Below are 25,504 nucleotides of genomic sequence, written 5' to 3' on the forward strand. Positions count from 1 at the left end.
GCCAGTCTGCTGTGCTGTGAGGCACCTCCCGGGTCTGCCCCTCTTTATACATCTGTCACAGCCTCCAGTGACCAGAGTTCTAGAAACACAGAAGTAACTAAACATGAAGTGACTTTTCCAGTCAACGAAGGCGCCTCCTTCAGTCCACCTAGCAGTTTCGAGTGTTTTCTTTGGACCCTGAGTAGAGACAACAGCAAATGTTTCTCTCCCGGGCTTTGCAGCCCATAACTCAGCTCTGGGACACCGTATCTGGGCATGGTACAAGGATGCTGTGTGGCTTGAGCAAGCCACATTAGCCCTCTGCACCCTAGTTTTCTGAGGTTTAGCACACTGTCCATACCAGGCGTGAGGACAGGCCTCAGTACACATTAACCTGAGAAGTAAAATACAAAATACTTGGCCATGTTCTGAAGAAAGGTGCTGAAGAACTCTTAAAACATATTTTTATTGCACTTGTAGCTCCGATTAATACACATATTTTTACATAACAACTGTTTTCATACCGACCACTCCAGTCAGTGATGTGTTTAAAATAGTCTGGAAAAATGAGAACTGTACAAAGAAGTACTTGTATACAATTGAACCAGAAACACATGAAAGTGAACATCCATTGTCTGTGAAACGGGACAGTCCCCCGTGGAAATAGAGCTAATGAAGAAACTTCTAGACAAACATGGCTGCAGCTTCTCTCACACTTCTGTCTTAGTAGGAGTTGTGGATACTCAGGGGCCCATCCCTGGCACGGCCACCTTTTGCCCGTCTCCCTCTGGGTGAGGTGGTCTGGCCTTGTGCAGGCATGGTTTAGCTGTTTGATGTGAGTGGGATGCTTTTTAGTGTCTTTATCCTCAGTACCCAAGAAACTAAATGCGACTTCAGTGAATGAATACATAGATGAGCTAGTGAATGAGTCATTGAGTTCAATGAATCAATGCACGCTGAATCAATGAGTGAATTAATAAGTGAGTAAATCAATGAATGAGTGAATCAGTGAATGCTGAGACAGTGAGTGAGTGAATACATGAATAAATGAGCAAGTGAGTGAGTATGAGAGAATAAGTGAGGGAGGGAAGTAGTGAATGAGTGTCAGTGAATGAGTGAATGAGTGAGTGAATGAATGAGTGAATGAATCAATGAAACTAAGTCAATGAGTGAGTGAATACACGAATAAATGAGCAAGTGAGTGAGTAAGAGAGAATAAGTGAGAGGGGGAGAGAAGTAGTGAATGAGTGAGTGTCAGTGAATGAATGAGTGAATGAATGAATGAGAGAGTCAGTGAGTGAGTGACTAACCAGAGCAGCAGCTATTAGGAGTGAAGGGCCAACTCCATGCTAATGTAAAGGCCAAAAAGCTACCAGCTCTGGAACTGGACTCTTGGTCCTAAGCTGTGTCCTTGAGCAACTCAATTCTGTGTGCCTCAGTTTCCCTTCCTGTAGAATGAGTTCCCACCAGTAGTTAGGGTTTCTGTGTGAAATGTCACTCAAGGCTCATGTTTGAACACTTGACTCCAGGATGGTGGTGATGTTGTGCAAGATTGTAGAGCCGTCTTGAAGTGGGTCACTGGAGGGTGGGCTTTAAGAGTTATAGCTGGGCCATGTTCTAGCCCCACCTCTCTGCTCCCTGACCCCTCGCTCCCAGCAGGAGCCTCACAGCTGTGCTTTGCCACCACAGTAGACTATGTCCCCTTAGACCAGGAGCCAAACTCGACCTCCCCTGCCCCACTTCCTTTCTTGGAGGTCCTTTGTCACCCGGACAGAAAAGTCACTAATACACTTCTCACGGGGGGGGGGGGGGGGGGGGGGGTATTCTGAGACTGAACTACGAATGTACACAGAGCCTGTGGAGCGCTATCTAGCCAGCTCAAAGCACTTGCTATGTTACTGCTGGGTCCCTGTAAACCTCTCTGGCACGGTTTTGTGTGTGCAAGCCCGAGCCCTAAGCCTGAGGGGCCTGCTCAGGGTGTGTGTTGTGGGAGGTGGGAGCACCCGTACCCAGCTTCTCTAGAGATGGCACAATGCAGAAACAACTTCCTCAGCCGTAGCCTGGCCCATCATCTCCGTCCTGGAGCCACTTCTTGCCTTGAGGCAGGAGACCACCCCATCCACATTTGTGGGTTTCCTGTGACAGTAACGATGGAACTGGGTTTTGCCACGCCAATGAGTTCGGACACTGTTCTGGGGATTCAGAGCTCAAGGTGGGTCTTCTGGGGCCAAAGTCAAGGTTGCAGCACATCTGAGCTCTTTCTGGAGGGTCTAGTGAGACTCTGCTCCTGGCCCTCTCCAGCAGGTGAACATGGTTCGATCTGCTTGCCTTCTGTAAGGGGAACTGTGGCAGCCCTGGGCACACCGGGGAGCCCAACACCACCTTCCCATTTCATGCTAGTTATGGCAAATCCCTTTTGGCCGTACTAACCATAGGTTCTAGGTACCAGGATGTGACTGGCTTTGGGAACCATTGCCCAACGGTCCTTCTCATTGTCCTTGATTGTGGCCGTCGGCTCCTTTCCATGGGTACTTCACAGCATCAGCCTTTGAAATGAGACAGATTAGTGCTCATCCCTTCCAACCGTGTAAGCCAGTGCCAAACTGCCCTTTTCTTTCTCTATCTACCTTTCTTTTTCTTTCATGGTCCTTCACTTCCTCCTGTCCTTTCTAATCTGAAAAAAAATGATGGTTTTAATAAGAACGGAGTTGCCTGGCTGTTAAGAGCAGAAAATTACCCAGTGTGTAAAGTGCGTGATCCTAATTGGCTCCAAAACATGGGAGCCGTTCTCCCTGTGACGGCTCTGCAGTGGTTTTAATGCCTCTGTAACAACAAACAGTCCAGTGACTTGGCGTGGTCAGAAGGAACAAGAGTTTCAGCTCACCAGTCAAGGGGTCCCCAGGAATGGCCTATGGAATGCAGAAAAAAACAAACCTGGTCCCAGCTAGTCAGAACTGGGCTCCATGGGGAACAAAAGAGTTATTGAGCTGAGCGGATGATGGGTGTGAAGCAGGAGGGTATGGGCAGCAGGCATCGGCTCAGCAAGTGGCATTTTCTTGTGAACACTGTGGATCAAGGCGTTCTTTGGTCACAATGTGTATATTAAAAGAGGCCCGAGATATTTATGGTCCCGATCGCCTCAATGGCCACCCTGTGTGATCAGCTTTTTGCAAGTTATGTGATGTTTCTAGGAGGAATTAGGGATAAATCTTCCCAGGAGTCTGATTGAGATGGGAGAGACCACTGGAATGTGAGGGGTGGGGCTGAGAGCAGGATTGGGGGGCAAGGGGGAGTCCCACCCTTTGCGCAGTCATGGAAGCTCAATAGGAACTTCAACATGGTGCATGGTCATGCCTGGCTCTGCAGCCCCGGCCACTCAGTTGCCAAGTTGGCTGTTGGAAATTGGTAACGTGGGCCAAGGTGATGCTTTGTTCATGAGGAGCCCCAAAGTTTGTCCTGGTTTCATTCCCTCCCACCCCACACCTCAGTCACTGTGGCTCCTGCCAGTTCCCTCAAACTGGCCTTATGCAAGGACTGGCTCCCTCTTTCCTTACTCATGGCCACGCTTCCTGTAGCCCTGGGCCCAGCTCCATCCCAGCCTCCCAGTGCCTCCTCCATACCATCATGTTGTAAATGTTTTAAATGGATGACTCTCACAGACACGCCCAGAAGCTTGTCTCCTAGGTGATTCCAGAACCTGTCAAGGTCACAGTATTCACCATCACAGCTATTACTAATACAAAAGTGCACCAGTTATCTGAAAAGATGCCCTGTTCCGAACTACCTATTCCTACCTTATGGGACATTAGAAGAAAAGATTGAAACCTGAAGTTAGCAAAGTCCTCCATTTGAGGAGAGTTGGCCCCTAGTCCAGCTCAGAAGGGCTGGCTGCTGGACCTCATTAGCATCCACTCAAACATCATGCTAGGAGCTCACAGAGGCTCCATCCCAGATGCTGCACCTGGCCCAGGCACAGTGGCCGTCTTCAGGGATTATGCAAGCTGGGCTGGAAACCTCAAGGGACTCCTCAGGACTCCGGCTTGCCTTGGGGCATTCCATAAACACAAGGTGTGTGTAGGAAGTCACTTAGCGTAGTAAAGTGCGACAAATGATCATGGGGCTTGTGCATCCCCTCACTGTGAGCCCAGGACTGTGGCTCATTTCCACTCAGAAGAGCTTTTGTTTCAGGTCCCGAAAGCAGGAGAAATCTCACTGCTGGGCAAGAGGAGTTGTCTCTTGCTTATGGGAGGCTCAGCGCTTCTGATCTGTTTAGTTCTTCAGCTGCTGGGGTAAAGCCCACCCACGTTAGAGAGGGCCTCTGCCTCTCCATCTGAGAAGCACCTGCGGAGCCTGTGGCTGTATTTCAGCTCTGCCCTTGGAGACAGACCACACATAGAAATGGACCGCTGTACAGATGACTCGGGATTGCTCCAGTGTGGGTCCCGCCAATATTATCTGGACCTGGTTTTCATGCACGGTCCATCTCCATGGGGTACATTCTTTGTTTTTGCTACCCTGGCACTGAGAGACAGACAGACTAGAGACAGGGGTGGTGTTCCCTCTATGGTCCGGGGATTTACCCATCATGGCATCTGTTGATCATGGGAAGCCACCTCCTTTGGGAGTTTGAGCTGCCCCACACCATCTATTAATATGTTTCATCCAGCAGCGGCCTCCTCCAACAGGGAGCCGCGCAAATTCGGGGGTCTGGATTTGAATGTTGCTGCTGGCACTGCCTAGCCAGCTTGTGTAACCATAGCAACCAGTCATTGCTACAACCTGTTCCTCACTCTGCTGGGAGAATGCCTCACAAGCTTTGTGGTCCATCTCTGGGTTACCTCACAAGGACAGAATGGACATCTTCATTTTGTGTTCAAGGTCAGAAACCAGTCAGTACTCTTTAAAAGGTGACTGGCCTCTGGCAGGAAAGGAGAGCATGGGGAAGGTTGAAGGAGAGGGGAGGGGGCGCACAGAAGGAAAGATAGATGTCAGCTGTGAGAGGGAGAAGACAGCTGGGCTGACGCCTCAGCCGCAAACCTTCTGCTCACTGAAGGATGAGCCAGCACCTAGACAACCGAAGCCTAAGCTTTAGCATGGCTGGGAGTGTCCACATGTGGAAGTCCTTGATCATTGTGGCAAGAGTGGGAAGTGAGTTGCGCTGGGATGACTCTGTCTCCACTTTGAATCATATCTGGACGTGGCCCTGTGGCTTTGTTAGGGCGTTGAACCTCAGAAGGTTGAAATCCAGCTGCGGCTACACTGCGCAATTTTCCTGTAACGGCAGGGAGTGGTGTAGCGGACTCAGACACAGTCATTCAGAACAGCACCCGACAATGAATATTTCTCAGGAAGTGGTAATTATGCTCTTCCCAGCCAGCTGCCCACCTGAGCCCTTGCAACTTTCTGGGGCCCATCCCCACTTTGCCAGCACCAGACGACCATCTCCTAGGGCAAATTTCTAAAAACTATAGTTTTATTAAACGTTTGCGTTTTGTTTGTTGTTTCATCCCTTCGGCCCGGTGCTGTTTAGTTAATAGACACCTAATAGCTATTTGTTGGCTGAATGAAGGAAGATACTAGTGAATCAATGAGTGTGAGTTGAAGGGATGCCGTCATGTCACGTGTATGGGGAAAGTCAGCCCTGGATTCAGTTCCACCAAGTAAACCAAGCTGCAGGGCCTGGAATTCTACCAAGCCTGCAGAAAAGGGCAGAGAAGTGATAGAGTGACCCCATAATGCTTAGCACCACATGCTGGAGAGGGAAAGCCGGCAGAGGAAACATGGAAAGAGTGAAGAGATAAAGCTGACCCAGGCCCCAGGCTGGTGTATCGTCAGTGAGGAAGGGACTCCTCCTGGGCAACTGTGCCAGTGCCTAAGAATTAGCCTTTCCATTTTTCTTTCAGGAAGGAGTATAGAACAAATAAGAATTGGTATGAGCCAGGCGGTGGTGGCACACACCTTTAATCCCAGCACTCAGGATGCAGAGGATCTCTCACAGTTCGAGGCCCGCCTGGGCTACAGAGTGAGTTCCAGGAAAGGTGCAAAGCTACACAGAGAAACTCTGTCTCAAAAAAAACCAAGAAAAAAAAAAGAATTGGTATGAAATATGGGTGGGTGAATGAGTAGAGGAGTGGATTTGGATGACAGGTTGGTGGATCAATAGATAGATGGTTAGGTGAGTAGGTATGTGGGTGGGTGTGTGGATGGATGGATGTGTGAATAGGTGGATAGATGGGTAGATACTTGGATGGGTGGATGGATGGATGGATGGATGGATGGATGGATGGATGGATGCGGATGGGTGTGTGGACCAGTGGATGGGTAGATTCTGGAGTGGGTATCCAGATGGGGTAGTGAAAAGAGTATTGACCTTGAATGGCAGCACTGCTCACTCCCTCTGACCCCAGATCTGCCATTTTGGAATGGAAATGATAAACACCGAGCCTCCCTCAATCTGGAAGCCATGGGGATGCCCAGATTAAACCCCAGACACTTTCAGTCAGTGAAGAGCTGCACAGTCCTAAAGACATGTTATCTCCATCACCTCTTCCCCCGAGAGCTTGCCTTGACGCCAGTGTATTGTGTTCAAAGTCTGAGATGGAGTGGAAATCCTCCTGAGCCCCGTGATCGTGTTGTGATTCCTCCAGCAAACCTTGTGTGGATTTTCCCCCTTCTCGGCTCCCAAACAAGTTTTCTTCCAGTGGAGGATGCCAAGATTTTATGGCTATTTGGTTATCTTATCCATCCAGATGGTTAGTGTTAATTTATGCTGAAATAAATGTGCAAAACCTCATTTGTCTTATTGCTCCAGAAACATGAGGTGTAAGGCCTAAAAAAATCTTAATATATAGCCTCCTGCAAGGGCCGGGGTGTGATGTGACTACACACTTTTTCATTCAATTTGTCTTGAAAGCCTGCTTTTCTGTCCCTTGATATTTATGTATAAGCAAATTAGGTTGTTTGGTATAAGAAACTCAGACTCATTTTATGACTTTTAATACATATGCTTGCCTTGTGTTACTTAGCTGCTTTTTATTGAGAAAAAAAAATAAGCCATGATTTATTACCTGATGATAAATTTCACACACCTTTCTATACTTTTTAAAACATTAATCATTAGGCCTAGTGTTAGCGTTGGTAACCAGGGATTTAAAGACTCATTAGCTGTGTGGCTCAGTGTGGCTCTCAGCCTAGTGCAGCTTCGTCCCCATCTTGTGGGTGTGCACTGCTCTCAAGCCCACTGTGAGGATGGCGTGGCACCTCGGGAGGCTATCGGGTAGGGCTGTGGTGGCAGAGCCAGGTTGTGTCGGACTTCCCTATGGAGTGAGCTGAGTCAGAATCAGAAGCCCTGGCCCTGCTGGGGCTGGTCCTGTGCCCTCTGCTCGGACACTCACTGAGACGGGGGAGGGTATTTCCGAAATTCCTCTTGTGACATTTGGGAACTTCTCAAGCAGGAACTTACCAGTGTTCTAATAGGAGCCGGCATTTCCACACGATGATTCACAGGAGTGACATGACTTTTTCTAAAAGTCAGATCTCCCTGGCCGTGGTCCAGAGGCCGGGCTATGGGACAGTTGTATTGTGGGAGACAGTTATCTACTCCCTTGGGTACAGAAGGCGCCAAGGACCGAGTAGGTGGTTCATGATGGCTGTGATAAAGAGAGGGAGACTAGGTTCTGGGCCTGGGCCCACACAAGCTCAGTCAGGATGTGTCACTTCCTGTCGGACTCTTTAAGACTTCCGGTCAGGGCTTGCAACCGTGAATCCCGTGGTTTCAAAAGAAAGACTCTTCTCAGTGGAGTTTTTGGGGTTTTATTGGTGTTATTTTGTTGGGGTTTTTTGTTTGTCTTTAATTTTATGAACTATTCTTTTAAAAAACCTGTTAAAAAATTAATCACACACCAAAATTAGACTCAAATTCCAACTCCATGAACTTCTCTACAGTTAGAATAGGCATTTGGGATGAAATCTTTGGGGAATCACCTTACATTTTACACTTTCAGTATGGAATGTATTTTATGCACTTATCCACCACGCCAAAAAAAAAAAAAAAAAAAAAAAGAGTCAGACACTAGAGTGTTGTCATTTTGTTTAGATGTTTTGCAAGTTGAGTCTTGTTTCTTACTCTCTCTGCAAAGACTGGTATGAAAAGTGGGTGGGTCCTTACTTCCAAGGCACCCTTCTCCTGTCTAGCTGCCTCAAACGTACAGCCAGTGCAGCAGCCTCTGGTTCCGAGGGACTAAGGGTAGTTGTGATGAGGCCTAGGACTCAAGGACCAGCAGGGCGCATGCCTGACACCAACTTGAGTTTCAGAGCCTTGTCGTGAACATGGGGTGCTGTCTGTCTTGTTATCTCCCGGGCGATCAAGCCACTACAATCGTTGGCTGTCCTCTTGAAAGTGGCTTGCACATTAGAGGCACTAAATAAACCGTCTAGGATCCCAGACGACCTTTAGACATGACCGTGACAAGATGAGGTGGGACTCAAGATCAGTACAGTTATAGATCCCTTTCTGTTCACAATGGCCATTTTCCAGAGAGTTCCAAAGACCTATTTCCTTTCGTGTTTTCTTCAGATGTTAGCAGTACCAACAGTATTTCCTGAGCAGCAGCCCTGGGGCATTCTTCCATGCATAGGCCACGAGCTCCCTTCCACGAATGCTTCACATTGGAGGGTGGGGCTGCCGCCCTGCACTTCCTGCCCCTGGTGGACGTGTGAGTGTTTATGCTTGAATTGGGCAACAGTGTGGTCATGTTTTTGCTTATCACCTCCGTGCGTGGTGTCGGGGGCCCCTTATAATTCTCAAACCACGAAAACAGAGACTCTCAATTATTTGTGCGCTTGTGAGTTGGGATCCCTCTGTGTACTTCCGGCACCCCAGTCTGTTTGGCAGAGGGAGCTTGCCGAGACCCTGTGGCCCTGTTCTCCCGTTGGCTAGCGTTCTGAAGACCGGCCATGCTGATGGGCTCTGAAGGAATAGCTTGCTGTTCCACACTAGGTGCTGACAGACTTCAGCAAGGGAGTCTGTGGCCGCGAATGTTTGCAAGTGTATTGATGGATTTAGTCCTCACAGCCCTCCACAGCAGCCCCTGTTCTAGCCATGTGATTGACAGAAACACCAAAGCCGGGGGAAGTAAAGTAACTCACCGCTGCCCCTAAGCCAGTACAGGATAAAGGAGATGCAGCCTCAGGACCACATACCCCAGTGTACGCACGCAGGTACACACACAGAGATCTTACAGATATTCTCAAAACAACCTTCGTATTCATACAGAAAGAAAGCCTTGAAAACCCTTGGGCGTTCAGCCAGGGGCTGTGCGATTTCTAATAAGACACTGTCTAAAAACTGCATAGTAAAACAACAATAGGGCCTTAGTTAAATGAGTTATGTCACACGTCTGTGCGAAAAACGGGCGAGGGCTTTTGCTGTTCTTTCTTGTGTTTGTTTTGAGACAGTCCAGGCTGGTCTTGAACCAGCTCCCGAAAGTTGTCCTCTGACCCCTGTGCAAATCCCGTGGCCCGTGCACGCTCCCATGCAAACGCACAGTCATACTATGGAATGAAAACATAACCACTTAGGCATCTGAAAACTCTTCTTATCTCTAGGACCATTAAAAACCGAATCTGACTAGGCAGATATCTCAGACAGTAAAGCATTTACTGTGCAAGGACCTGAGTTTGATCCCCAGAACCCACAGATGAGGCCCGTCTCTAAGCAAGTTCCAGGCCATTGACAGGCCCTGTCTCAAAACGAACAAACACCAAAGTGGGCAGTGTCTACAGAATGACACTGGGGTGGTTCTTTGGCCTTTCCATGCGAGTGTGCACACATGCACAAATAGCCCACACATAAGCACACCTGCACACATGCATACACACACGTGCACACACTCTGCAATAATAATAAAATAATATTAAATAGGCAACTAGTAGTATTTGGCCTATGGTATGGATTGTGACAGATGTGACCTCTCACTGGAGTGTCTACCCATCAGAAAGTCCCACCAGGAACTTTGGATTGTACCAACAGTGGGGGAAGGCATTTCAGCGTCGTGGTTATATGTCACTCAGAATGCCAGCAGAAACCACCTCAGCCACTGACCGGCTGTGGGGCCTGGCAGAGCTCTCCACTTCCTGCCTGCTTTGGGGACCGTTCTACAGACCAGCAAGAACCTGTTTGCTGGCTGCTGCCTCCTCACGCCCTCCCCACATCTGTCAGACCCTCGTACCCCCTCCCTGTGTGACACTGATGTCGCGGAGGGAGGGAGTTAGGTGACAAAGCCTCAGCTCGATGGCCTAGCAGGATCCTACATGAGACCATGCCCACGGAGTGAGCCAATCAGTTAACAGATACCGTGGGGCTAGACTGACAGGTCAGTACCGTGACATGTGAGGGTGACAGGGCGAGCTTCGTGAGAACGTTCCAGGCTGAAGAGAGTGAGTTCCAGCAGTTCCAGGCCCAGCTGTTTATGGAGCGCTTCTCAGTGGGGAGCTCTTGGAGCCCCCTTGGAATTTCCAGTCTTTGCTTTGCCCCAGAACATTCCACCCTCGCTCTGTGCTTAACCAGAGCTAAGTCCTGGGCTTAGAAAGTCTGACTTTCCAGGCCTGAGCCATAGAAGTCAGTAACTTCCAGGTAGCATATCATCAGACCCCCCACTGGGTGAGAACCAACAGCTGGAGAAGGAGCTGGAAGGTAGCCTTGAGTCAGCACCTAGGAATAGGCAGCAGTTGGTGGACTAGGAATCCTTTGATGCTAGATTTACAGCCTTCAGGGCCTGGTACCATCCCCCAGTCCCAGGCGTGGGCCTTGTACACGTTACCAGCAATTTTCTGGTAACCTCAGCCTTCTGTTCTGTGAAATGGGCTTGCTGCTGCCTGTCCAGCTGGTTTGCCGTGGGACTCAGTGATAAAAATTGCCATTTTGCAAATGTACATGTGCTAGCTGTTCGCTGTGCAGCAGGCTTCACATTAAGTGCCTCTTAAGACCTTATGTGGTGGACATCCCAGGGCAGAGCAGTTCTAAGAAGTTGTGTGAAATTTGGTTCCAGTTCAAAATCCTCAGCCAGTGTCCCAGTGAGAGACAAAACGCCTACACACACAGGTTCTCATTTTACATGTGTCTGAAGGTTATCGTGAGAACAACTTGAGAGAGCGAGACGAGAGAGAGTCGAGAGAGAGAGAGAGAGAGAGAGAGAGAGAGAGAGAGAGAGAGCGAGCCCATCCTCATGGTTTAGTTACTGAATAAGCATTCACTACATGCTTACCCTGTGCACAGCCCCAGAAACACATGAGTGACTAGGATACTCTTCCAGGCTGATGTCATGTGACTTCAGACCTGGTGCTGAGAAGACGTTGCCTCTCTTTCACACAGTCCCATCCATCACTCGTAGCTTTTCCTCGGTGACCTCAGAGCTCTTTGCCAGACATGGGGGGAAGTACCGCGTTACCAAGAGCCACCCCAGATCGCCTATCACAGCTTCCCGAGTGTGTCTGCTGTGGCCTGGTATGGCGGTAAACCTGGCAGGATGCTGTTGCGCGAAGTTATGCACCTGGTAATCCTGTAGAAGCCAACCAGATGAGTGTCATCCTTGGAGGTGGATCTAAAGAGAAACTTAGGTTTAAGTGGGACACGCCCTCCCCAGCTTTGGTGGGGATTCAGAGCTGACAAGTAAAGAGAATTTGAGTGGTCCTCATGAGTGATGCTGTACCACACCAGAGGCCAGGGGAGCCTCTGGGGTATTGTGGAACTATCTACATGCTCCTCTTTTGGGCAGAGGTAGAGCGGTGGGCTTGGGCAATGCTTCCCAAGACTTCCATTAGGTTCTCACCTGCCCCATCTAATCTTTTTTTTTAACCTCCAAATAAAAAATATCTGGACATTTTTCGTAGATTTGAGAAATGGCCTAGTAAACACTTCTACCATCCTGAATTAGCAAATAAAACTTTTTTTTTCTATATTTGCTTCAGGTCATTTTTGGTTTTTGGTTTTTTTCAAATATGGACCACTTCACGAATTTACACGTCATCCTTGCACAGGGGCCAAGCTAATCTCTGTGTGGTTCCAAATCTAGTGTGAGTCCTGTTAAAGTGAACGCTGCTTCCGCTGCGTCTGAGGTCCGCACACCAGTGTGTGTCAGGACAGACACAATGGTGGGTAAGAACGCCCGTCTCCCTGTGCCTCCACGATGGACCGATTGTGGTGGTTTGTTTCGTGTGACTCCTTGACCAGGCTAAGGGATGCCCAGATAGCGGGTGAGACTTGGTGGGAGTTGTCTATGGATGGAATATCTGTTAGCCTCCGGGCTCTGGGAGAGTCTGGCCTCATCTGCCCCTTCTCTTCCTTACCAGTGAAGCGCATTCTTCCCCAGTTCTCATCTCTGTAGCTTAGATGCTGCCCAGGGCTGTGTCTGGCATACAGAGGGTGTTTAATTAAAGCTCCTTTCAGAGTGTCTCCTCACTTAGCCCGTTCAGCAAAGGCAGAGTTCCCACCGACTCTGTTGAGTGTTAATGGGTATTGCAGGCATGATTGAGAGTTAGTTTCATTTTAAGAGAATAAACCGGACTGTTGAGAGTTGAACTCTGTGTGTGTAGATGAATATTCCTTGCATTTAATCAGGAAGTCTTACCTATTCTCTGAAGGAAGACCTGTCTGTTCAGAAAGACATCTGTGTTTACTCTTTATACCTGAAAGTAATTCATCCAAACTGATCAAATACTGTTTTTAACTCAGACTTCACTAACAAAGAGCTGGCTTTTCCTGCCGGGTGTGAATTGCGGATGTGTCCTGCCTAGCCACTAATCTCTGTTAAACACAATGAGTAACTAGGCTGCATTTTCTGAGCTTGCTAGATCCAAGATGGCTGCCTCAGAAGCCCCTAAAATGCTGGTTAGAGAGCAAGACTCCAAGCCTTACCTCGAGCCAGTGAGTAGTAGACTCTGGGCAAGGCCTGCAAATCTGGTTTGTTTTTTTTTTTTTTTTTTTTTTTTGGTTTTTCCAGACAGGGTTTCTCTGTGTAGTTTTGCATCTTTCCTGGACCTCCCTCTGTAGTCCAGGCTGGCCTCGAACTCACAGAGATCCGAATGCTGGGATTAAAGGAATGTGCCAACACCGCCCAGCCTCAAATCTGTATTTTGAACAGACTGCCTATGTGGTTCTCATACATCATAAGGTGAAGGACTGTCCATCTGGATTGGTGCTGCCCAAAATGGCCTCCCAGTCACATGGGACTCTAAATGTAGCCAATCTAGGTTGAGCTATGCTGTTGGTATTAAAATACACACTGATCTCAAAATACCATACCCAAAGAGGTAAAATAGGTCCTTCATCAATGTTTGCTGAATTTTACATTGAGTTAACAAGTGATTCATATCAATGCTTGTTTTGTTTTACTTTTTTTTTTTTTTTTTTGGTTTTTCGAGACAAGGTTTCTCTGTGTAGCTTTGCGCCTTTCCTGGGACTCACTTGGTAGCCCAGGCTGGCCTCGAACTCACAGAGATCCGCCTGGCTCTGCCTCCCGAGTGCTGGGATTAAAGGCGTGCGCCACCACCGCCCGGCTTGTTTTACTTTTTAACTGTGGCTGTTACAACAGCTTCCAGTGTGTGTGGCTTGCAGTCTGTCTCTGTGTTCTCTCAGCCATGGAATCCCTGAGAACACTTGACATCAGGGGAATTTGGGGTAATGGATGATTAAGAACTTGTGGCTCCCAGTTTGGGACTTTCACAAACTGTTTCACTTCCTTGGGCCTCAGTTTCCTTCTGTGACATAAGCAGGGCAACAGGAACCATTTCATTTGCTTCCATTTGGAACTCGGTGGGCGGGGCTGAGCACCTCAGTCTTCCCCTCACGGTAGCAATGACCCCGAAGTCTCACTCAGTGGAATGAGGAAACGATACTGCCCCAGCTTACAGAGCGATGAGCTCAGATGACCCCAGGAGTCCTCTGTAATTTCACCTTCTGTGGCGGTCCTTCCCAGATCTCCTTGTGGGCTCTCTCATCTAGGAATAGCCCTGTGTGCCATCGCAAGCTGTGACCTCCCATCTCGCTTACAGATGTCCCCATAGAACTACACAACTTTTTGCCTGTAATTTGTGACTCAACCCTAGAAATGCCAGATTAAACAGATTTGGATGTAAAATGCTGGGTTTATCCATCTATTGTTTTTTTAAGATAGAGTAGAAGTCAGTGTTCACTCTTCCAGCTAAATTCTAATACTGCAGGTGCAGTAAGATAATAATATATTGGGGGGGGTGCAACAGGAAACATTTGTTTAAAATTAATGATAGAGGGTTGAGGAGATGGTTCAGCAAGGAAGGCTCTCACCACACAAATGAAGGCTACAAGTTTGATCCCCAGAACCTACATGGAAGAGAGCCAGCGGTGGGGGGGTGTGCTTATACTTCAGGACTCCAGGAGGTAGATCTCTAGGGCTTGTTGGCCAGAGAGCCCAACCTCTCCAGGCAAACTCTCCGAGAGTGAGAGACCCTGCCTCAAAAAACATGAGGTCGACAGAGCCTGAGAAAGAACTTCGTCTAAGGTTGTCCTCTGACCTCTACACACCTCTACACACACACATACACACACACACACACACACACACACACAATAATAATAATAATAATAATAATAATAATAATAATAATAGATTGAATAAGAACTGCCAGAAAGAAAATCACAGAAACCCACCTTGAGACTCCCAAGAACACAGACACCCACCTCTTGCTTTTGTTTACAAGACACTTATCTATAAAGTATTTGCTTAATTACTGTGAAAATGACTGTGTTTACTGGGCAGAATGGTAGTCAAAAGGCAATTCCTGACTTGAATGCCTACATCCACTGTTAGGTATCTCCTAACCTCAATACTCTCGTCTGCTAAATGGGAAGGATACAAGTGGAGCACCCCGAAACCCCAAATGAATGCATCAGAATCCCACGTTAAAATGAAATTGTTAAAAGATAGTGTCTAAAATTCCCTTCAGCCCACGTTTGTGTTTAAGGTATATGTCAAACAAGTGAATTCCATGTTAGACTTGAGTCCCATCTCCAAGGTTTATCATTTTATATGTGCAGCTATTCCAGAATCTGAGAGGGAAACACTTCCGTGCCAGGATTTTGCATGAACGAGGACTATCCTGAGTGTACTAGTGATTAACTCACAGGGTGATGGAGAAGGCTGCATGAGAATAAGGTGTGCTGTGCGTGCGAAGCAGACTGCAGTGCCTGGCACCTCCTGGGGTGTTATTACTGCGTCGATTGCCCCGCCCCCAACCAGGTTGATCCAGTGCCTGAAGGAGGGATGCTTTCCGCGTCTTACTGCAGCTTTTATGGAAAATAACACAGTAAAGGGTTCAAGATGGCAAGAGCTGTGAGGTTTGAAAAGGAAGTCACGAATCTGGATGAACAGTATGCCGTGATCAGGCCCCAGGATCTCGTTCCTTCTCCTGACCACTCCATTTGACACCAGTGAAGAAACTGAAGCTCAGAAATCCCCAGTAACTGATCCAAGTCTAACCTGCTAGTAAATGATAAAGCTGAATGGAAACCCACATCTTCCTGCTTGGAAGGCCCTTGCTCTCTCTAACACAGTTCTTTCTACGAAAGGGATAGAGTCAGTCCTTGGCTGTACCCAAAAAACTATTCCTGTAGTAACACATGTCTTGCTCCATCAGCACTGAAGACTTGGTTAAAATATAAGCATGGAGGTTAAGCCGGGCAGTTGGTGGTGCATGCCTTTAATCCCAGCACGCAGGAGGCAGAGGCAGGTGAATCTCTATGAGTTCGAGGCCAGCCTGGGCTACAGAGTGAGTTTCAGGAAAGGTGCCAAAGCTACACAGAAAAACCTGTCTCAAAAAACCAAAAAAATAAAAATAAAAAAAATAAGCATGGAGGTTAAAATCCAAACGCCCCTGCTTCCCAAAAGCCCAGAATGAGGTACACCCAGTGGAAACACTGGGGTGGGGAGGAGGGTCCCCATTCTTCAAAGGCTGGGGAAGCTGGGGCAATGGCAGGCCCTGTAGGAATAGAGAGCTCTCTCTCACACACGAGTCCAGGAGAGGCTAACACCGGACTGTCCAGGAATAGGTGTCGCTAAGCAGCCAGTGAGGTTCCTCCAGGCCCAGCCTCGGCATGTGGGTGCCGTGACCTGCACCATGGGTATGTTTGGTTCCCGTGGGATTGGACAGGGCTGTGGAGCCACATACTCAGAACAGGATGCTTGACAGAAGACAAGGTGCCCGCGGCAGATCCGCCCCCTCCAGTCATAGGTTTCCAATATTTTCCAAACCCAGTTCACCTTTATTTCAAGTCAGAGTGGGACTCAGAAGTTCTTGTTCATAGGGCCAGTGGCTCTGGATGGCACACCTCAAAGGGCCATGTGTACATTCCAAACACCTGGCCACATGGCCACCAAAGTCACTGTGGATTCTAGAAGCCCAGTTTTAAAAACAACAAAAACAAAAACACGGTTTTACTATGTAGGCCTGGATGGCCTGGAACTCACTGTGTAGACCAGACTGGCCTCGGACTCAGATCTGCCGGCCTCTGCTGTTATTAAAGGTGTGTGCCACAGTGTCTGGCCCTAGAAACCTATCTTTTATTCATTTGACCTGTGGTCCCAGAAAATGCAGGAGCCCATTTTCGAAGACTAGTGTTGGAGAGGGTGTCTGTATGGACAGCCCCTGATGATCGGGTTGAATTCACTATTGCAGCTTCTTATCACACACTTGAGTTGAGGCCAGCACATTCTAGAAGCTTAATAAGTAAAGGCGTGAGCTGTGCTGTTCTACTTAATCTTCTAAACCATGCCAGGAGAGCACACAATAGCCCTAATCTGTAGGTGTGGAAACTGGAGTATAGGTTTGTCCTAGGCCCAGCTCCAGACTTCAATAGGAAGATGCAGATGTTTGGGTCGCTGGAGGCCTGGCTCAGGGGATCCTTCCTCTCCCTGGGAAGCTCCAGGGAGCAGACAGCTCTTTGCCCTAGTGATTGAAGGGTTCCCAGGCACTGGGGCAGATGTCTCTCGCCTGTTCCCTGGGCCCCTTGCCCAGTTCCTCCCTACCCTGCACAATGTCTTAGAGCATGTTGGAAACATTAGCTCGTCTCCTGCTGTTCATCTTAGTGAGGCTCGCCCTGACAGTACAATTTCAATGTTCCTCCAAGGGCAGACAACAGGTCACAAGAATCGATAATGGATCCCAGGCAATTGGACACAATTCAGATCTGATGGGAACCTGCGTCTTCCTCGCGCTGAGTCCGAGGCCTCCTCTCGTACCCACAGTTTCAGGGTACACTGCCTTCCAGGAATGTAGTAGCCGGAGGGACAACAGGATGATTGTTCCTGCTGACCTCCTGGCTCCCTCCACCCCTTACGGATGATAGGGAGGACAGCAGACCTCAGCCTTTCCTCTCCTGGCCCCTTCCTTATCTAAGTCTGGCCCTCCCTAGGCCATGGTCCCTGCGTACTCACCGGGGCCAAAACTTTGTTTCATTCTGTGTCTTCTGCACTTGAAATACAGATAGCCAGACTCAGAATGCTGTTGTTCCTTTGATATTGATGGGGGTAGAGGGCTGCTGAGACCCCCTCAGATACTAAAATCTGCAGAAGCACTCATCCAGTATGAAATTTAGTTGTGTTTGCATAGAACACATCATCCCATATATTTGAGAGTCTCTAAATTACCAGTAAGAGTGTGATGTAAATCTTCCTCAAACGGTTGTTTTTGTGGGCTGCTTAGGGACTAAGGACTAAGAAAAAAGTCCCACTGTGTTCGGGACAGATGTGTTTCGATCCAGCAATGGTTGAGGCCGTGGGTGCAGAACACACAGGCCCACTGCATGTGCTGGGTGAATGAATCCTACCACTGTCCACCGAATGTGTGCAGCCCCACGCGGTTTCCTGGCCTCCAGCCTCGCCTGCCTGTCTCATTCCTTACCAGAACATGTGACTTGTCTTAACCTGAGAGCAGCCCCACTCAATCTCCCACCCTCCCAAACACAACCGGTCTCTCCGGCTGTCCCAGCAGAGCCCCTTAGAGACATCTTTGAACCCTGCCTTGCAGGCCATACCCTCAGCCATACACAGAGGCTCTAGCCTGGCCTTGATCATGGCTTTTCCCTACCTCTGCCGCAGTCTCTCTGACATGCTGTCTGGACTGGATTCACCAGAATTAATCTTTCTCTCACCTAAACCCCTCACTGAAGTTGGATCATGTCTCTCCCTAACTCGTGCCTTCTAGGGGTCCCACCCAGCTCAAAGTGAGCCCTGGCATTCGCCTCTATTCCAGGCTCACTGTGTGCTCTACACAAACGCCAGCACACCCTGACTTGCCTCAGCCTTTCAGGCCTCTGTTCATGGTTCACGTCCCTTCTCAACAAGGCCTGGCTGTGAGAATCCAGGGAGTGGCATGTGAGAAGAGTGTTCAGGGCAGTGCCCCTCTGTAGCTGTGAGCCGCTGTGTGTACTTACAGGGGTCCCTTGGGGGCCAATTCCGAGCAGAGCGTGTTTGCTCAATGGGACTCTGGCCCAGTGCCTGGCTCCAGGCGGGAACTTGAATGTGTATGGAACTGAGGCGAGGAGATGAAGCCGGAAGACGGGGCTGGCTGACTTGGTGTGATGAACCTAAGAGCTCTGCAGCCTGGAAAGGAATGTGAGGGAGGTGGGCTGGGGTGGGGACAGCGTCCCTGGAGGAGGAGAAGCCGTCCTGCCCACACCTCGGGCACTCAGGTCCAACGCGTTCTAGTGATCTCTCTCTCTCTCTCTCTCTCTCTCTCTCTCTCTCTCTCTCTCTCTCTCTCTCTCTCTATCTCTCTCTCTTTCTCTCTCTCTCTCTCTCTCTCTCTCTCTCTCTCTCTCTCTCTCTCTCTCTCTCTCTCTCTCTCTCTCTCTCTCTCCCCCCCTGGAGACTTGAGTCATAAGCCTCTGAGGATGAAGCCTGTGACCCACATCTCTTGGTCTCTTTCCAGACAGCCCACATGAATCCACTGTTTTGATTAATTCATAATTCAAAACAGTCTCTATCATCAGGCAGAGTCACCCTGTTGGGGTCCCAGAACCCCAGCCTGAAAAGGCCTGAAATGCCGGATGACTTGACTCCAGGCATCTGTCCCCTAAGACAGGAGGGACGTGGAAGGTGTCCCATCCTGCACCACTGGCCCTCTATGGCCCCAGGCCTCTCTCCTTCAGGAGCAGCAAGGGAGATTCTGTCTCTGAGGGTGTGTAAGGGCACACACCCCTCTCTGTTATGTTCCACGTGCCTCAGGATGTTAAGAAAGAGCAAACTTGGAAATCTCCTCTGAAAAATAGCTCAGCCCAAATCATTCCTTCAAAGAGGCTGGCATGCCAGCTGTCTGCTGACTGACACCCCTTTGCCCTTCTTCGGGTACAACAGAGGGGTACACCAGGTCGGTTTTGGAAGAGCCCAGCATGGGCTGTCTGCCTTATGTCATGTCTCGGTTTGGAGTGGAAGCTTCCTAGTCAGGGTGGTTTGGAGTCACTGAATGCCAGTCTCCAGCTCCAGATGCATCGTTAACTCACCCCTCTGAGCCTCTGGTTTCACATCTTTAAATGGACATAACCACCTTGGGAGGACTAGGGATTAATAATCATGTAATGTGCTCAGTGCATGCTGGGTACTCAGTGAGCTGTCACTCACTGGCCCATGCAATATTTATTGAGCACCATCTCTGTGTTAGGCAGGAAAGAGAGCAATACCCTAGACCTTCGTCCGATAATAAACAGGTAAATAGGCAGTAAGTTTGTTTAGGTAACGTGGTCTAGAAGGGAGGGTCCATTGAGTCGCCAACCACGTGGGAGCAGGGTCTGACGGCAGGGGAAGAGACACCAGGAAGTGTGCAGTGTATACCACCGTGAGGCTGGGCCATCTTTGGACACGGCTGTCCAGTATGCCATTCTCAGCCTCGTGGACCCAGCCACTGCGCTTTGGTTTCTGATGATTGACAGCCCCACTCACCCTCCACAGGATGGGCCATGTCTTCGGGGAGTTGGCCTTAATAACAGAATTAATCAGACCAGATGTATTTCCTAGTGTTCGGGGGTGGGGGATGGAGGGAGAATGTTCTCCATGGCAGCGGTGCCAAATGTGAACGCGGAGAGCTGAGAGATGTTGATGAAAGGGGAGAGAAGGGGGCTTTGAGGAGAGCATTGCTGGCCAGTCCTGTGTCATGTGCCCCCACCCCCACCCTGCCCCGGGGGCACGTGCCTCCGTGTCTCACTCTACTGCCTCCTTATCAAGTGTCTCTGCCCCTGACCAGCCCACTGAATTCCCCTCCTGGCCTTTGTCCCCGTGAAATTCTCCAGGGTGCTTCAGAACGTGTCTCATTTTAGTAACCTCTCTCCCGAGAACCTGGAGAAGCAGGAGGACACAAAATCCCATTGTCCTCTGCTTATCGTCCCCTCTGCCCACTGCACTTTGGGCAGTGTGAGTTACCCACACTCAAGCGCGTTCCAAAAATATTAAGTAGAAAGGTGCAGCAGTACGTCCTAAGCCTTACATTCTGGGCTGCTCTGAGTGAGACCTGTGATGAAATCTTGCACCGCTACCCCCGTCTTTCCTGAGATATGAATCATCCCTTTGTGCTGGGTATCCATGATGGATACACCACTTGACGGTTGGTCGCGCACCGTGACCTCGGTTATCAGATTGCTGCCGTAACATCATGGAGCTCGTATTGGGTAACTCATCTTAAGGTCAGCCCCGAAGTGCACAGGGTGTGGTCCTGTCAGTTCAGAATAGAGCAGGAGCCTGGAAAGTACTTCTTGGAGTGAGACGTTGAAAGGTCTCAACTTAATAAGGACATGGGAAGCTCGTTTGCTGAGGTTGCTGAGATGTGCGGGGAGAATGACTGTGGAATCATGAAGAAGGAGGAAGGAATTCCTGTTAGACCAGAAGTCACAGCCTCAGTGCCTAAGGACGTAGTCAAAATGGAGAAGTCCTCAACGACAGGACCTCAAGCTAACCGTGTCACGGAGCAGGCGCCCCACCCTGGGAAAGGGACAGCCACAGCTGCCTGTTAGATGCATGGAGGGAAAGGCCGCTGTGTGTGGAGCATGGATGGGGTCACTCCACCTGCTTTCAGACCGTGACACTGGATAAATGATTTGTAACCAACATTTGAAAGTAAAATAGACGTGAACTTTTCAAATGTCAGAGTGGCTGGGGATCTTGCGTGTGTGAGGCCCTGGGTTCAACTCCCACACTGAAAACCGGAGCACATGACCTGGGCTCAGGAATTATTTGTAGTGTGGTGCAATTCATTTTTCACTGTGGACTAGTCAGTTAGTGAAATCTAAGTTTCCTAAGCCCCCACCTTCAAAGGAGACATTCTTATTCCGGAGACCAAAAGCCAGGAAGCAATGGTTCTCAGCCTTCCTGATGCTATAGCCCTTTAGTACAGCTCCTCATGTTATGGTAAATGCCAAACATAAATTATTTCATTGCTGTTTCATAACTGTAGTTTTGCTACCTTTATAAATCATAATGTAAATGTCTGTGTTTTCTGAGGGTCTCAGGTGACTCCTGTGAAAGGTACATTCGACCTCAAAGGGGTCACGCCCCACAGGTTGAGAACCACCACCATAAAGTTTATGTTCTGGAGAGCAGAGGTAGAGCTTAGAGAAGAGATTGCATTGTTTTCTATTAACTGAGAAAAATGAACAACTCTCCACTGTAGAGGGCACCCAGTTTCCTGTGTCTCACCAATGAGTAACTTTTACACACTCACGTGGTATGTGCACACACAAATACATATATACTGTACACCCACACATGCACACAAACACTAGTGACACTCATAAATACATGCTTGTGTATTCAAACACGTGCACATACAGACATTGGCATGTAGACCCAGGTACACATGAATACACACTCACAAACTTACATTCATGGACACATGAATGTAACATGAACAACACTGGGTTGTAACCCACATGTGCATGGCCACAAACACGTGTCCCTACCAGAACATCCTAGGAGGGAACAATGGAGGACCCCCCAGGTAGTACAGGGTAAAATCACACCTGTTCAACTCGCCCGGGTACAGAAGAATGTGCCTGTCCCCTATCCTAGGGTTAGGGTTCCAGATGTGACCCAGCCACCTCTGCTGTGTTTGGGGTCTGATGTAGGGTGACAGGAAGCATGTGTGTGTGTTTGTGTGGTGTGGTGTGGTGCCCTCCTGAGCAGAAGTCAGCCCGGCACCGATAGTATCTTAGGAGCAGGGTTGTGCTGACCAGGCTTCGCGCTATAGGCCTTCCAGCCTTGGGGAAGAACCGCTCTCCCGCTGAGCCTCTCTCCTATCTGTCCCACAAGGACGGTCCTGTCTCTCACGGCAGGGAGTACTGACCAGTTCCTCGTCCATGTCCGGTCCACACTAGCTCCATAGATGGCCTGAGAACCCGAGAGAAACAGCAGGAGAGGCCAGGGAGTGTGGGTGTGCTGCCTGACCCCCCCTTTTTTTGGCCACTCTCAGAGGTCGCTTGTGCCCTAATGGCTCCAGGGAGTTGGAAGTTGCAGGGACTTAAAATCGCCCAGCTAGTGAGGTACAGAGAGGGATGGCAGACCTGGGCCAGTGGCTGCTGAAGAAGCTGGTTGCTGCTACCTGCTCCACATCAGGGCCTCCACATACAGCCACCCCTCCCCAAATCCAGTGTACCACCCTCCTTTCCTCTCTCAGGAAGCCTGATCAACTTGCTGCCATCCATGGGGAGCACTGCTCAGGGGTGTGCGGGTTTGGGGGGGGTCACTGGTCCTGCTCCTCTTGAGAGGACATAGCCCTGTAAGTTTCCCCACAAACTCCGCAATGTGGGGAAGGTAAGCAGACTCCAGATGTTAGCCTTGTGCTCCCGAGCAAGACGGCACAGTCAGCAGAGGCTTGGTGTCTGTTGGAGGACTCTGCTCAGCCCCGGCAGAGGTGGTTACTTTCCAGGGGGCCCCGAGGGCAGGAGGACTGCAATTACATCCACTCCTGCCCCTATCAGGCTCCACAGCCACTGCCACAGGGGCCTGCCTTAAATGGGACTTGGCACGCTTCAGCCACCGAGAAAAGATGAAGGCTGTGGCCACGCCTTCCTTACCCCAAAGCATCAGATGCAATAATCACAGTTCGCCCCCACCCAGCTGTGGGACCTTGGCCCATTGCCCAGTCACTGTATGCCTCAGTCTCCTCATCTGCAAAGTGGGGGAGAGCCCACGGCCCCTTCCTCATGTGTGTGTGTGTGTGTGTGTGTGTGTGTGTGTGTGTGTGAGTATGCACGTTACCTTGGGAAGACTAGAGGCATGCGTTGTCACCCTCCCCAAACTGCTGTTCCGATCGCATCTCTGTTTGGCTCTAAGAACTGACGTAAAGTAATGTGGAACTGATGTAAAGACCGTTCTAGAAAGTATCTGCCGAAGATGGGAGTGTGGTCGTGCTCCAGCCACGCCAGGGCAGAGGGAGCCTCTCAGAAGTTCCTTGAGAAAGTGAAGGAAATCTCTTGGGCTCTTGCAGTTCCCGCCGTCGCTGCAACGCATCGCCACAGACTTGTCGTGTGTCACGGCACAAGTGTGTCCTGTGGCTCTGGAACTCGGGAGTCTGACGTGGGTCCCACACGGCTGCAACCACAGGCCTGGAGCATCCACGACCACCTGTGTCCCTTGGCTTACGGTTTTCCTGTCCTTGGAGGTGATGGCAGCCAGCTGGAGTCTTCCCCCTGCTTGGCCCTGTGTCCCCAACTCCCCCTCTGCAGGAAAGATTCTGTGATCAAGTGACATCACCCGCTAATCCAGAGCCACCCTGTACTTTAGGATCATGTGGTTAGCGACAATTCCTCCACCTGCTCCCTCTCTCGCCCCTAGCCAAGGAACGCTATGTATCCGGTGTCTGGGGTTGGGGTGTTTGCCTAGCTCGATGCCACAAATCGTTTTGGGGGAAGTGACTTGGCTTCCTTGCCTGGGGCTGTTCCCAGCTGTCCTCCAGGAACCTTCAAGGGAGCAGGGGCCGGGAAATGAGGCCTCAAGAGAGGAACAGCTCAGATGCAGCCATGGCTTGTTCACTGCACACATACCCCCAGCCCAGCATTACCCTGGCAGCCTTCTACCACATAGAGCCCTGTCTTGCGTGAAATGCCCTTTACAAGACCTGGGGTGCCTGCTCCCTTCCCGTGGTGGCCGCTTGACATATTCTGTTGCCACTCCTACTTAACAGATGATAAAATGGTGGCACAGAAAGGTTTAGTGACTTGCCTGAGCTCCCACAGCCTGTCAGCAACAGAATGGGGACTTGGGCCCAGGGACCTGGACTCCAGCCTCGCTGCCCTCCCGGGCCCTCTGCCTCTGTGCCTTCAAGCTGCTTGTGGTACATAGCCAGGCGGGGCCAGAGTTTCTTATTAGTCCTCATGGCTGAGATTAGGACAATGAAACCAGGGATAACAGTGTAGCCAGCCTCCAAGAGACCTCCAGGCTCCCTGTCTGTACATCACAGCCATGCTGTCTGTTAGTAATGGAGAATTGATGGAGATTGGCTGGTTCTAGTCCCCCCTACCCCTCCACAGGCAAGTACTCACAACTGTTTCAGTGTTGAGATGGGGCCAGCCTGCAGACTCTGCTCCAACACTTGTTCATAGCCCTCTCTGGTTCCCAAAGTGCTGCTCTAACCAGTAGCTACTTCAGGCCAAGTTATTGGCCACCTAGCTGCACTTTCTGGGTTTTATAAACTGATTTATATGCCTCCCTAGCTAGGGTGTCTCATTACTGTGCATGTTCTTTAAGACGGCACAGTCACAGGTGAGCAGAGGACTGGCCACCCTGACCCCCACACACACCTCGGGGAGGTGACAGGGCTGCACCAGGAGCTCGGGGACCGATTCCCTTCCTACCCCGCAGCTCAGGACAGCCCAGGGCACAGCTTTCTGCTTGTGTCTCCTGATGGGGAGACATATTACACATAGGACCCAGAAATCCTTCCCAGCAGGCTTTTCCTGCCTTCGGTCTCCTGCACACCTTGGGTCTAAGGCTGGTGTCCCTTCCTGTAAATTGTCCAAGTGGACTTATCTGTACCGTAAACATGGCCAGAGCATCTGGAGACGGCCAGGCGACACTTTCTCCTGAGCACAGTGAGGCTCTCAGAACATGGAACCGAAAGTGAATATATTTCCTGAAACAGGGCAACAGCCCTGGCTAGACCCAGCTGTAGGCCCTTCTGCAGGCACATCGTACCCACTGCCCACCAAAGAGGATGGGATCCATGCGTTCCCTGGCTAGGCAGGTCTGCCGGGCCCTCCCAGTACCCAGCTAGACCCACGGAGCTGAGTCGTCTCCGGTCACCAGCAGTGCCAAAGGAAGGTCAGCCAAGGTGTAGCAACTGTGAGCGCCCAACTGTGCGGGAGAGGAGCCACCAGCTCCTCTCCTGATTTGCTATTCAGCAGAACAAGGGAAATATCAGAGAGGACCCTCGAGAAGAAATTGCATGCACACACACACATGCACACACACACACACATGCACACACATACATGCACACACACATGCACACA

The 25,504-nt window shown here is 49.9% G+C and overlaps 1 protein-coding gene and 1 non-coding gene across 2 annotated transcripts in view; one reads left to right on the forward strand and one right to left on the reverse strand.

Annotated features, from left to right (window-relative positions):
• Chst11 (carbohydrate sulfotransferase 11) overlaps window positions 1-25,504 on the forward strand; it is a 226,205-nt gene that overhangs the window by 170,864 nt on the left and 29,837 nt on the right. The gene's annotated exons all lie outside the window — the stretch shown is intronic.
• LOC131895405 (U6 spliceosomal RNA) lies at window positions 11,971-12,072 on the reverse strand. The gene has a single exon (XR_009375166.1). It is a non-coding gene; the product is annotated as a U6 spliceosomal RNA (small nuclear RNA).

This window comes from Peromyscus eremicus, chromosome 18 (genome assembly GCF_949786415.1).
Source record: "Peromyscus eremicus chromosome 18, PerEre_H2_v1, whole genome shotgun sequence".
In the NCBI taxonomy this organism is placed as follows: Eukaryota; Metazoa; Chordata; class Mammalia; order Rodentia; family Cricetidae; genus Peromyscus; species Peromyscus eremicus.